Source organism: Saccostrea cucullata, unplaced genomic scaffold (genome assembly GCF_032062105.1).
Source record: "Saccostrea cucullata isolate Sc308-1 unplaced genomic scaffold, CSIRO_AGI_Scuc_v1 ctg1219, whole genome shotgun sequence".
Lineage (NCBI taxonomy): Eukaryota > Metazoa > Mollusca > Bivalvia > Ostreida > Ostreidae > Saccostrea > Saccostrea cuccullata.
Genome location: NW_026929817.1, coordinates 145,114 through 159,646, shown reverse-complemented (window position 1 = coordinate 159,646; position 14,533 = coordinate 145,114). Strand labels below are relative to the sequence as shown.

Here is a 14,533-nt window from a genome sequence, read left to right as displayed (position 1 = left end):
TACATCCTCCTATCTCAAATCTATCCACTGCTTCCCCCAGCTCTTCAGACCTTTCTTTTTCTAATCCTAACCTCCAGCCTCTTCTAAGCAGTACACCTACATCTATGACTTAAAATAGTCAAACTTTCTTTGAACCATTTATTAGCTCTGCTATTTCATATTCATTGCGCATTGAGAAAAGCTCATCTCAATGTGAGAGATGTGAAGCAAATGAAGTCACAATCAGAGATTTGAGAATGGAGATTGCTTCTCTGAAAAATCAACTTGAAGGTATCTGTCTTGACTAACAATTGTATTATTAACTCGTAAAGATTTGTAACAAAATATAAAGGATATGTAATAATTCTTTGCTCTTTGTTTGGATTCAAAAAGATCAGCAATATTTTTTTTAAATCACATTCCCGCATTGCATTTCATTCTTTAGGGAAAACATAATTTTAAGTTGTACTTGGAAAAAAAAAATGTTCTAGGTATGCTTAAAATTTACTACTTTGATTTATTTATTGAACATCACTATATGTTTAAAATATACATGTACTTGGTAGTATATGTGAGGAAATTTTTTAAGGCATGGATTCTTTCTTTCATAAGTCTCCAGGCAAACTGCAACTAAGGTCCAGAGTTGGTACCAAATGCTGATGAAAGAGAGCGAAATTATTACCCCAAACACGGCCTCGAATGAAAATGGCGAAATATGTAAGTATATAAAATTATGAAACAAATTCACCTTTTTAATGATTAAAATGTTTTGTTCATATTTTTATTTTTTCATTTCACAAACAAAGCTAGTTAACATTGCAACATCAATATCAGAAAACCAGCCAGAGAAAAACTGATACCTGATACCTATAACATTTTTATACATCATTTCCAGTACATCACAGACCCAGTCAACCCCAATACAAGGGAAGGTTACAAACAATTCGCTCCAGGAGCCCCAGTAGTGATAGATGCCCTTTGGCTTCGTGGAGCACTATCATCAGTCTGAGGAAAGGAAAGATGTAAATAAATACCTTGAAAACTCTTTCTACTACTTTTCCACCTTAAGAGTTACTGCCTTTCTCTATATTAACTGTTTTGAGATTTTTAAATAAACACATTTTGGCCAGAATTACCTATCTGATTTTTTATTGTTTTATATCAGAATATTTCATCTTTTTACAACAGGATCAAAAAAGAGGCCTCAAAAGTCGGAAACCATAATAAAACACCTGATGGATGGTTTCTTTACTATTAGTGATTAAGTTGGGAAGGGGGGCACCGCCAGATTTCTGGATAGCCCAATATACACCTCCCTTGAATATAAGTATTTTGGCCTTAGTTGATCAACTATAATCAAACAGTAAACAATTCATTCATTCATTTTCATGGGGCCAAGTGTTATGCATACACCGTTTTCCTCCAAGGTTTATTTCCATGCAAATATATAAATATTTTGAAAGTTGCTTATGAATGCTCAAATGTGTGAATAAACTACATACTGCCAGTTTGACAAAGTTAAGACATAGAGAAAAAATGTAAATGATAACTTCAATTATTTTAAACTTTGAATTTATTTTCAGCGTATGGTGAAGTTGTTTTGAAAATGAGTGCAGCAGCATTCAATGCTGCGTGGAATAAAAAGTTATCTTCTGCGAGGCGGACCGAGAAGAGACTTATTGCTTCTTAATTGTAGAAAGGATTGAAAAGTTATCTTCTGCAAGGCGGACTAAGAAGAGACTTATTGCTTCTTAATTGTAGAAAGGATTGAAAAGTTATCTTCTTCAAGGCGGACCAAGAAGAGACTTATTGCTTCTTAATTGTAGAAAGGATTGAACAGTTACTTTCTGCAAGGCGGACTAAGAAGAGACTTACTGCTTCTTAATTGTAGTATTATAGTTTTTGTTTATAACCTTTCTTGTTTTCAAATACTATTTCACCATTGTACTTTTGATTAATCTAAATTTTGCTACAATTTAAAAGCTCCTCTGTTGCACCATTTCATTCTTTATTGTTATTGATGCCTGACCTTAACGAAAATTTGTTGATGTATATATTAATCTTTTATTATTGATTCATATTGAATTATGGTTTAATGTTAAATTTTCTTGAAAATGCTTCATTTATGGTCTCACATATTTCTTTTATAATGGCAATTATTTTGTGTAAACCTTGTTTTATTCCTATTTTAACCTTTTAATATTTTTACTTAAATACATTTGGTTGTGAAAAGCACGTTCTTAAACTTGTACAATTTATGAAATAATTGTTCGAAAAGTTTAAAGGACAGTATTTAATGTCATCTGAATTAAGGAAGATCCATTGTTTGGATTATATTTGCATAAAGATACTGTTTATGTGATATATAATAATGTATAATATTTTTTTTTCATTTTTTGATAATTGAAATTGTATTTTTAATTCGTAACTGAAATTGTATATGAAATATTAAAGAGATGTTTGTTGTGTAATTGCTAAAGTGTTAAATAAGTTATAATTCCTCAAAGAATGTATAATTGTCCTAGGAATAAGTTCTACCAGATCACACCAGGATCATGAGTTTAATACGAGTTGTTAGAAGATCATACCAGGATCATGGTTTTCTTGCGCAAGTTTTTGTGTTTAACAAATCATGCAAGAATCATGATCCATTAGCTCATTTGCATGTGACATTTTCCTATACCGAAATCATATCAAAACCATGATTTACACACGAGTCGTTAGTATGATCCAATGGGCTGCTTTTACTGTTTGGGTCCATTTTACTTTTTAATTGTGTAATGTTAAACAAAAAATGTAATCTGTACTTAAAACTTGTTGAAGGATTATTCCCTATTAACATATTTTTTTTCAAATTTTAAAATTTTAAAATCTCAAAATTAAGCCATATGAGATTTTTGAAAAAAAAATTAATTAGCTGGGAGGGAAGGATATATTTTGAATGTTTCCTTTACCGAGATCCGCGTGTACAGCTGTTTTAAGGGTTATTACTGGCCGCCAGGAGGCGGCCGGTTATTTGACATGAAAGTTTAAAGTCGCCGTGCGTTTCTGCGGAGTTAAAACAATTTAAATAAAAAATAACATTCATATAATAGTGTATTAAGAAGAGTATCTAAATGTGTAACAAAATGCACAATGACCATAAAATTAAAATTTTTATTTACAACGGAAGTAAATATTTCATCCAATCCTGATTGCCAAACTTTGACATGACAGAGGTGCGGAGAAAATTAGGACACGTGTTGGGCATAGTCTTTAGCAAAGACCGCATTATATATAAACAATATTACTTTCTCTATTAAAACAGAATTTGTTTTACGTATTTATTTTAAAATGACGTGTACACATGTATATATAAACATTTTCTACGGAGATTTCAAAAATATTGTTAAATGTTAATTTATTAAAAGACAGAATATTACGAGATTTTGCTCTAGCAGACGAGGATAACGCGTGTTTTACAATGTGCCAAGAATTTTCCCGCTACATCTCAAAGAAGCTGAAAGAGACGAAATGTAGTGGCGGATCTAGGGGGACTTTTTTGCGTTTTTATTAAAATAAAATTATTACTTACTGTAGATAACTTTAACTTTTAGTTTTATTTTTTAATGTAAATGTTTCTTTAATAACAAACTTCCACCAGACTTCGTTTGTTCTAAACTGAGTGTGAAGACGCAGAGGACCAGGGGTAGTTTGCTTATACATGTAATGCTAAACATGTATTATATACATGTATGAAGAAAATCATCCAATGTCTTAACAGATAAATATATAAGATATTTTAAAAACAGATAACGCATTTCAATTTTCTAACTGCTTCATGAAAGGAATAATTAATTGATTTGCGGCCGATTTTTAACGCTTGCGTCAATATGTGATTGTTGTTTAGATTTGAAATGCCTATGGTAAATAAGGAAATGTATTTAAAGTCAGCATTAACAACGCAGCTAAACAATTAACGGCATAATCATGTTATTCACTTCGCGAATGGAATAAGTTTGACGTTGTACACGTTAACGTCATTTCTTGTATAAAAGGGATTCCAATGATGTTATACAGTTTATATTATTATTTTCGAATATTTAGTAGTATTGACTACTATTGCAGGAAATAAAATAATACGAGAGAGAGAGAGAGAGAGAGCTCCAATACTGGATTCTTTAGATAATCGTTCATATATATGAAGAATGGGTAGCGAATCAAATAACATGAGTATATATATACAGAGACAACATTCTAAAATTCTATAAAAGGGGAGATTTTCAAAGGAAAAGGGTTTCTTTATATATATGGAACAGGTCAATCAAATCAGATATATAATGGGGCTTGGATTTTTTTTTTTTTCATTCAGATAAAAATGGGGGGGGGGGGTTATTCTCAAAATGATCATTTTTCAAATGATCAAGGTATATTATAGGGAGCGAATCAAATAACATGAGTATATACCGACGCAATTTTCCCCTTTTAATGCTTTTCACGTAAAATGAAGTATATAATACCACAAAAAGAAAATACATATAAAGAAATTAGTTTTAAGCTATTTATTCTGTATGAATACCAGACAATAAATTAATTACAGCTAGTAAAATACGTTTTGCTATTTATTCCGTAAAATTTTATATCTAAATTTATATCATTTACGGAATAAACACAATTTTATTTTATTTAGCTTATTGATGACTTAATGAGAAAATAAATAATTGAATAAAGTTTGTTATTTATTCGGTTAATTTTATTTGAAATTTATTATTTTTTTATATATGCTATTTACGGAATAAACTCTATTTTGATAGTTTTAAAAATTATGTTGCAAATATTCAAACCTGATACATCTGAAATCATTTGCTAGTTATTTCATATGCTATAAAATGTGAACAAACATTTTACTGTTGTCATTTACGGAATAAACATAATATTATTTTTGTTCTCAATGTTCCTGAATTTTCAATATTGATACAGAATAAACAGCAAATAGATCGAAATGCAAATAATTTAAACATTTATTACATGAAAATATGTGCCTTTCCTAAAAAAATATTTATACGGCTTAAATGCCTAATTCTGGTAAATTCTGTGCTTTCCTGTTATTAGTATTTACCTAATACCATAATAACTTCATAGCGCTTCTGTGATTGGTTAAGTAACAATTAAATAGCCAATGAAAAGAACGTTTACATTGTTCATCAAGAGATCAGCCTTTTCCGGTGGTGCATTGAAGAGGAAGGATGTGAAAAATATCCATGGCATTAAATCCTTTATCACCCAAGTAAGTATTTTGTATTGATAACGTTTTATGAAAAAATAATAAATCAATAAGACTTTTAAATTATATTTTATGTTATTTGGGAATAATTAGATAAATGTTGTGTCATTTTCATAAACAACAAATAGTACAACAAAAGCATGATGCCGTCTTCCGCCCAAAAACCAGCAGACATTACAGAACAAAGTCATCATCATCTGACCAAACAAAGGCATTCCGGGAGTATGGATTGGAGAGTTTTCTTTTCCTTTTGGGGATTGCAGGATCCTTCTCCCGGAAATTCGGCGGATGGCACACTTTATCAGTCCTATGGTGGGTGGTTGGTACGTTGCCTTTTAATAAAAAAAAATATTGAGTTTAATAACAGAAAATTGGAAACTCGTGTCAATAGGTTACAAACCTTTTGATTTTCCGTTATGTTTAATAACTTAGTATTGAAACTAAAAACTATTGCTTTAAATAATTATAATTTGAGTATACATAATTTTCTATAGACGAGAATTTAGCAAGAGTTATTTCCATTCACCAATATTTCCTGAAATTCCTTCACTGTTTAGCCAATTTAAAAAATTGATATTTGCTATCTTAAATTAGGAATAATTATTTTTACGAAGTATATTTTTTTAATAGTATCTTTTACTTAGAAAAAATCATTTAATTAAGATTTTTTACAAAATATTTTGGCTATATCCTCTTAACTTTGTAAAAGATAGAGGGAAAATCATCCAGTCAACCTCCAATATGGCTGCCAAGGGGAAGTAACTCGCCCTAAATTCAGGCCTATGGAAAACTATTTAAATATATAAAATATTACTCCTACTTAAAATTTATATTAATAATTCCCTTTCTTTGTAGGTGCTTTCTTAGACGTTGCTGCCGGCTTTACACCTTCTGCTGTTGAAGTAGCTTTGCCTCCCTCTAAAATGTAAGAAGTTTAAAATCATTAAAAGAAGAACTTCTAGACTGCTTTTTACATTTTACTCAATGTATGTGCCTTAAGAATGTGCAATAAATTTAACAAATCTTTCATTTTTACTACAGGTGCCAATTAAGGGTGCAAAATAGTTATAAAGTGTTCATGAATACCTTTTCTTGCAGATGCTTTCCTGGACTTGACTGATGCTCCTTTTGTCGAAACTTGTACAGTTCCTGGAGAAACCTAGTGTCGATCTAAGGTATGAGAAGTATTAAACCTTGTTATTTCTTAACTTATTATTTAGTATTGTACAAGGAATTCTCTATTTAAAAAAAATAAATAAATGACTGCCGTCATGAGAAAAGGGCCCTTATCTTTTGACGTCACAATGCTCAGAAAACGACGTCAAAGTCGCGGTATTGTAAACACGGAAGTAATTTTTGTTGACTGCATTTTGTTAACAAGAAATAAAATTGAATTTCAAAGCATAACAAAAATTTCAAACTTGATGCCGACATTTTTTAATAGGTATATGATATTTTTACAATTTAGTACGTAAATTTATTCATAATTTTGTTTAAGTATTTAACTTGATGTGATATACGAGGCAGTGGACATGCACGTTGCTAGCTCTGGAACAGCGATTACAATTTTCAAATGCTTGAATTTGAATCCGTGTTAAAAAGTCTTGATATTAAAAGGTATATTCCATATACATGTATATTTTTTTCAGAGAGAGCCGAGAAAGAGAGAGAGAGAGAGAGAAGAGCGAGCGAGAGATCTATGCAATACCGTTCTTTTAAGAGCTACTTTTTCCCTGAGAAAATATATACCATAATTTAAAGCGCATTTAGCCATTTTAATTTCAGTTCATAGTTAATAATACTGATATACCCCGATAACCAGCCTTCGGTGAACTGTCGATTTTAAAATGTGTGTAAAAAGGGGGGGGGGGGTGATAGACAAGCCAAAAAAAATCTCCGAATAAAAAGACCGGTAAAAGTTAAAGCTAAGAAACATAATCCCTCTTTGATTGAATTAAGATACTGGTAACATGGGAAATCCAAACCTTCTACATCAATTTAAATATATTTTTTTTACTAAATTAACAGTAATAGAATATGCTAAGGAAAAAAATACGGGAAATGGGGATGCCACGAAAATTTTGCTAAAATAATTTTTTTTTCAAAAACTAATTTAAAATGATTAAATAAATACATTCAAAGGAATTGTATAGTAGAAATTACTATTCTTTCAAATTTCTGAAATTATTCCGATGAAATGAATGGATGAAATCCCGCTGAAACCTATTTTGCAATATGTTAAGAGATTAAGTACAGCTATTGTAGACTTTTCCCAAAAGCATTATACCCAATGTTACGGAACGATTACGGAAGGTGATTAATAAACAAACTCAAATTTTTCTTCTTTGAGATAAAATATTGGCCATTACAGTCGCATGCAAGTAGCAAGTGGGGGTGGGGGTGGGGGTACTTTGAAAGTCCCCCCGGTCCCCCCCCCACCTCCACACACAAACACATACACACTTTTTGTTGCAGCATAGTCAAATTCGTTCACTATAGGGCAAAAGAATAAGGCATGCACTGTATTATGTTTGATTACGAAAATTTGTTACTGAAAAAAGACTGAACTTAACACCCCACCCCCCATCCCCATTTGAAATTGAATTTGAGTCTCGACACCCCCATCTTTTTTTTGGTTGAGTAGGTTTTTTAAGGTAATTTTTTTCCCTGATTGACCCCCCCCCCCCCCCGCATCTTTTTCAAACGAGTTGTGTGGGGACAGGCGAAGGTACGAGTCAAGTTTTTTTTATTTTTTTTATTTTTTTTTGGTATGTTCTGAAGTAATAACTAGGGAAAAATGGTTTGCCTAAATATTTTCAGCGAAAGAGAGTCAAATTTGAGCGGTATATTATTACTTAAGTAACAGCATCGCCTCATACAAAAACCATTAACGAATGTTGGACATAATAGTTCATTATTGGATAAGACAATCGCATCAAAATGTAAAAAAAATTATAAGGTATCAAGTTAATTAGCCATTGTCACGGAGGAAAATGAATAGATGACCGTTTGTGGCCGTAAAAAAAATTGTGTTGCTTGTCAAGGAAAATTTGGTGGTTGAAAGTGCCCACAACTGATGAAAATATAGCTAGCCTCCCTCCTCCCCCCAACTGCAATGGCTTCCTAGGGGCCTGCCGTTCTTGCGTAAAATACATTAGAATTCATTCAGTTTCAGTTTCAAATAGATATCGTCAAAATTTTAATGGAACTGTAATTTCGGACAGATAAGTCAAGCACATTTTAGTGTACATACCGGTATAATAAAAAGAGACAAGAACATCTATTTGATTAAATTATACAATATTATACATAAATCATTTTTTTTAGATCATAGTAGCGGTCCTTGTAAGAAATATACAAATGTTGTGTTTAAGTGAAACAGGGTACAGGTGCCACAAAATTTAAACAAAAGGGTGTTAATGTGCAGAAATATTTGTAACCGATTTTAATTGTAATTTACGTTAAAAAAAGTAAGAAGTTACAGACGGTTTCCAATTGAGGTATAAATTTAGAGAAAGTATCAATTTAAGGTACGGTACATGTATATAAATCATTCATTTTTCCTTTATTTGCTTATTTACTATGTTTCTACACCATAACTAAGATAGGCGAAGAAAATGAATTGTATAAACAATGGAAAAAATTTTAATAAAATACTCCAAAACGGAAAAAATTTTAAAATCCGCTTGCATGGAAAGAGGAAACGTATATTTATTTTCATGAGTGTTTATAAAAGGAATAAACGTTTTTAAAAACAAGTTTACATACCTTGGCGTATCTGAAATTATTTCTCAATTGAATTTTTCGGAAAATACATGGTGTGTTTTTATCGTAACAGTCATAGGGAATAAAGTTACGTGAGTGTGTGTTGGTGAGTGAATGCTGTCTCATTAGATTTTTTTTAAATATCGGGATCGATGTGCCCCGTCTTGCGCGCGGTATCCTTCTGCATGGGATTCTCTCTCTCTATATATATATTTCTTTTAATCTTGAAGTGTTACAAGTGCTTTATATATTTGATGAATTGAATTATATTATTTAATATAAAAAGAATAATTTGTATGGATATAAACAAATATTATATTTCCCTAACGATTATGTTATAAAGCGTTCCTAGACCCCCCTTTTTTATTTAAGAAATTATAGATCTGCTCTAAAATTAGCATGAAAATAGTAATAACATACAAAATCCCTTAGGAATAATTACAATACATACTAGTCGCTTGGAAGAAAACAAGAGGCCCAAGGGCCTTGAATCGCTCTTCTGATAAATTATACAATCTATCCTAAGACCAAAGATGCATCAACTGACAAAGTTTGATGATTCTTAGCCAGTTAGGGCTGAAGATATTTAAATGTAACTATAATATGCTATAAGTAGGTCATGGTGACCTACTTTTTGATTGAAATTTTCTGAGGACACAAGATGCATTAATTGACAAAGATTGATGAGTCTTAGCCAATCAGTACCTGAGATATTCAAAAGTGGGTCACCGTGACCTCCTTTTTGGTCAACATGCTCCGAGAACCTAAGATGCATCAAATGACAAAATTTGATGATTCTAAACCAATTAGTACCTGAGATACATAAAACTAGCCACAAAATGTCAAAACATGTATAGGTCACTGTGACCTACTTTACATAAAACTAGCCACAAAATGTCAAAAATAGGTCACTGTGACCTACTTTTCGGTGAACGTCCTCTGAAAACCCAAGATGCATCAAATGACAAAGTTTGATGATTCTAAGCCAATAAGTTCCTGAGATACTAAAATATAGCCATAAAATGTCAAAAGTAGGTCACTGTGATACTTATTTCTAGCCATAAAATGTCGAAAGTAGGTCACAGTGACCTACATTTTGGTCGACATTTTCTGAAGACCAAAGATGCATCAACTGACAAAATTTGATGATCATAGGTCTAATAGTATTCAAAATATGCCTTTTAAACAATTTGAAAACAAATGCCTGCAAAGTTCAGAAAGTAGGTCACAGTGGTCTACTTTCTGATAAATATGTTTTCAAGCCTCTAGATGCATCAACTTACAAGATTTGGTGATTCTAAACCTCTCGGTGTCTGAAATAATGGGATTAACTGTTTTAGAAAAGATTAGCCATAAAATTCAAAAAGTAGGTCACGATGACCTACTTTTAAGTTGATGTTGTTTGTGGACCCAAGATGCACCAACGTTCAAAGTTTTATGATCATAGGCCTTAAGGTGTCCAAAATATGCCTCCAAATCAATTTGAAAACAAAAGCCCGTAAAATTTTAAAAGTAGGTCACCGTGACCTATTTTTGTATTAACATGATGTCAAGTCCTGAGATGCATCAACTTACAAGATTTGATGATCCTAGTCATTATAGTAAGCAAAATATCAACGTTTTTAATAAGTGTAATTTTTTGTCAACTTTGAAGTGACCTTGAGACCACGCCCTTTGCCCCAAGGTCATGCATTGAAAAATTTTTAATCTTCAACATATCCTGACCCTTGTATGTAAGTTTGGTGAAAATCTGCCTGGTGGTTATGGAGAAGAAGATTTTTTAGCAACCAGTACTTTTAGTTTTATTTTCGTGATTATCTCCCCTTGTTTTAAGGTCCCACCCCTAATTTTAGTGTAAATGGTAGCCCTTGGGCCAAGGATACCCTGTGACAAATTTGACAATAATTGGCCAAGGGGCTCTTGAGTTATGGCCCATATTCTAAAAAGTTAACGCACATCGCACACCGCACAAATGGCCATAGCATTAGCTCTTTGAGCCTTTTGCTCAGAAGAGCTAAAAATGAAATACTTTCTCAAGTTTTTAATTCTAAAAACGAATGAAGTTATTTAAATGACATGTAATTTTAAGATTTTTTGAAAGTTGAATTAGACACAGGCGACGTCATTACGTTTTCAATGAGTAACGTCAAAGTTATTTTGGGGGCGCTTCACTAAAATGCTCATAAAATACCGAAAAAAAAAGATATTTTCAAAATTTATGTATATTTGCATTCAGAAAGAGTCCGCCTATCAATATTTACCAAAAAGTCAATTTGTGAAAATTTGACCGTAAGGGCCCTTTTCTCGTGACGGCAGTCAAATAATTTAACATTATAGGAGGATTTCCTGTACCTGCTCGCCTGTGGGGTTCCTGTTCATCTGTCTCGCTGTCACTGTCCACGGTTATTACTATGGGTTCAGTAGCTGTTTGTCCTAACATGTGAAAAGAAAGGTAAGTATTAATTTTTTTTGATAACTTTCTTACTATTTTTCTACCATACATGTACTTCCTTTTAAACAAAAGAAATGTATTGAAAGGAGATACATTCATTGTAAGAGTTTGCAATTTATTCTATTTCCTGCTTGTATTCTTACTAAGAAAGACATATTGAAACTGAAATCTTACTTGACTTTGCCTTGCGACTGGCACCTCTTCTCATTAAGGATTTCCTAATGGAAGTTCCCGAACTGGTTGAAGGCATGTCCGCAATATGCACATTTTCTAAATGTAAAGATATTTAAGAATAAATGAAGTATATAAACATTTTCATCCCAGAAAATGAAGTTTATTTCCGTACATGGTGTTATTGTTATACATTTGATTTGTAGGTTTACCTGAAAAAGGAGTTAAAGTTTTGTCCAAATCTGATCCCTGGATCAGTTCATCCACAACAGAGACTTGTTGGGCCTGTTCCTCTCTCCTCCGAATGGTGTTGTCACTAGCAGTTTGGTTCCTCGGAATAGATTCGATATCGTCAGAATCTGATTCAACTCGAGGAAGGGAGGAAACCTCTGGTGTACTCAACACTTCTGATTCACTTTCCGCACCAGTGTTTCCTAAAACCATTTTTATATTTCTAGTTTATGAAACATCACAGGAAGTGTTTATTTTCATTATGTACACTCAATAATTATTTATAAATTTTATAAATTAGGGAATCTTCATAAATTTTATGTTTTCAGCAATACTAATCATGTTTTGTGTTAAAATTATACTAACTTGTATATTTTTTCTAATTTTCTACTAATGTTTAAATTTTTACCTGGTCGAATATCCCAGTCTCCAAACTCGCTTGAAGGAACACCAGCCAACGTGTCAAATAGTGGTGTCGTATAGTTGAAGGTAGGTTGGGCATTCAGTGGGTATACTGATCTATGATATAATAACATTCTTGAATATATTAAAGCAAAGTAATATCTCTTTTAAATAATATTATTTAATGGAACATAATTAAATAACTTACTTCACAAGATTGAAGAATCCATCATACAGGTTTGATTTCACATGATTTCTCCACATAACCTCTGCCATGTGACCCTCAAACTGGGATATTTTAGTACCGGACATTTTCTTCAAATGCTCCTTGAAGCACCTTATATACGATTTGTGTGGATGTGCTGATCTTCCCCTGTCTCCAAATTCACATATGTTTTCTTGAATGCGTACTTGTGTATGACGTAAAGTGGTCGTATCCCAGATCGTTGAGTGGGCAATATGCAGACCACCCATCGATGTAAATGGTACTGCCTGGCAAACAATGGCGTTGAATGATGGGAAGTAATGTTTCCTCTCTCCTGTCTGCTACCGGGTATAATATGATGGTGTTAGTGTCCCTCTCAACCATTCCAAACACCCATATCTGAAATGTAAGGACATGAAAATCGCTTTACTTTAAATTTTATTATTCATTTGTATTTAATCTCTCTATTCTTATTCCTGTTATTTTATACAATATTTAGTATTCGTTTGCAAGGCATGCAGTTTATTTTTTGCGTTGTAATTGAGGAAAATTTTATAAATTTATTGTGTTATCAGTCTTGCTACGAGTATTTCCAGTCACTTCCCAGCAAGACATGCTATTTCATTGGCTATTATAAATATACAGATCGTATACTGTTCAATTTTTCTATTTATATTTTCCTTCAATTTCTTCAAAATAGTGCAAGATATGCAAATTATGTTTGTTTATTACCTTTAATCCATACTGCAAGATATGCAAATTATATTTGTTTATTACCTTTAATCCATACTGCAAGATTGAATGATTGATTGTATACTGTTAAACGTCCCTCTCCAGAATATTTCACTGATATGGAGACGTCATCATTGCCGGTGAAGGGTTGCAAATTTAGGCCTATGCTCGGCACTTAGGGCCTTTGAGCAGGGAGGGATCTTTCTCGTGCCACACCTGCTGTGACACGGGGCCTCGGTTTATACGGTCTCATCCGAAGGACCGCCCCATTTAGTCGCCTTTCACGACAAGCGAGGGGGTACTGAGGACCTATTCTAACCCGGATCCCCACGGGGCCATACTGCAAGATATGCAAATTATGTTTGTTTATTACCTTTAATCCATACTGCAAGATATGCAAATTATGTTTGTTTATTACCTTTAACCCATACTGCAAGATATGCAAATTACGTTTGTTTATTACCTTTAATCCACAGTTGGGATTTCCCCTGTTGTGCTTTACATGACGACCGAACAATGATTCATCGATCTCGATGATTCCGGACAGCTTTTTTGATTTGATTTGCATTGTCCAAGGGAGCAGCCATCAAGATAGGACTTGATAAATAAAATTATATCTTGAATTGCCAAATTCGTCTTCTCAAAGAAGGAGTTCGCTCTGCAATTCCTCTTGTGAAGTCTCTCTACACTGCATCTGAAGATAGACCCACCTGGATTTCTTGATGACGAATGTAAGAGCATCGTCCCATCACAATCGGGGACAATGCAAGGCACCGAGGTGGCTAACAGACCCTGCGTTCTTAACCATTCGTAAACTAACTCGTCGCTCAAAGTCATTAATGAATGAAAATTCCAAGGATTTTCCAAATCTGTTGCCGAAAGTTCCATCAAATTATCAGTTTTTCGCAACCTGTAATTGCCTCCGCTTTTTCTGGAAGCCATCTCAAATCTAGTGTTACCCGTGTCTGAATGCCCAACCCTTAAATATTACCATTTATAAAGCACATGACCTTGATTTAATCTCACAAAAAGATCAGTATTAATAGCCCAAGAAATAAGAAAAATAAGAGAATACCGATTTCAGATTTTTACAAATTAATTTATTTCTTTTTCTTATTGCCATATCTTCTTACTGAACCGTCCAAGTATTGATGTTGTCGCATGGCGACGTTCCAAGCATATAAAACATAGTTCCTTCCGTTCTCAAATAATCTGAAATTTATGATTATTTAAAATGTTTTACTAATTTTATTCGTTTACAGTTTAATCATTCACTTTTCTATTAACATTTGTTGTGTTTACCTGTTAATATTTTTTATGTCATGTATATATG

At 32.6% G+C, this 14,533-nt stretch overlaps 1 pseudogene; it reads right to left on the bottom strand.

Moving 5' to 3' along the window:
* Positions 1–5,416: 5,416 nt before the first annotated feature.
* LOC134282245 (uncharacterized) lies at positions 5,417–14,142 on the bottom strand (annotated as a pseudogene).
* Positions 14,143–14,533: the final 391 nt, after the last annotated feature.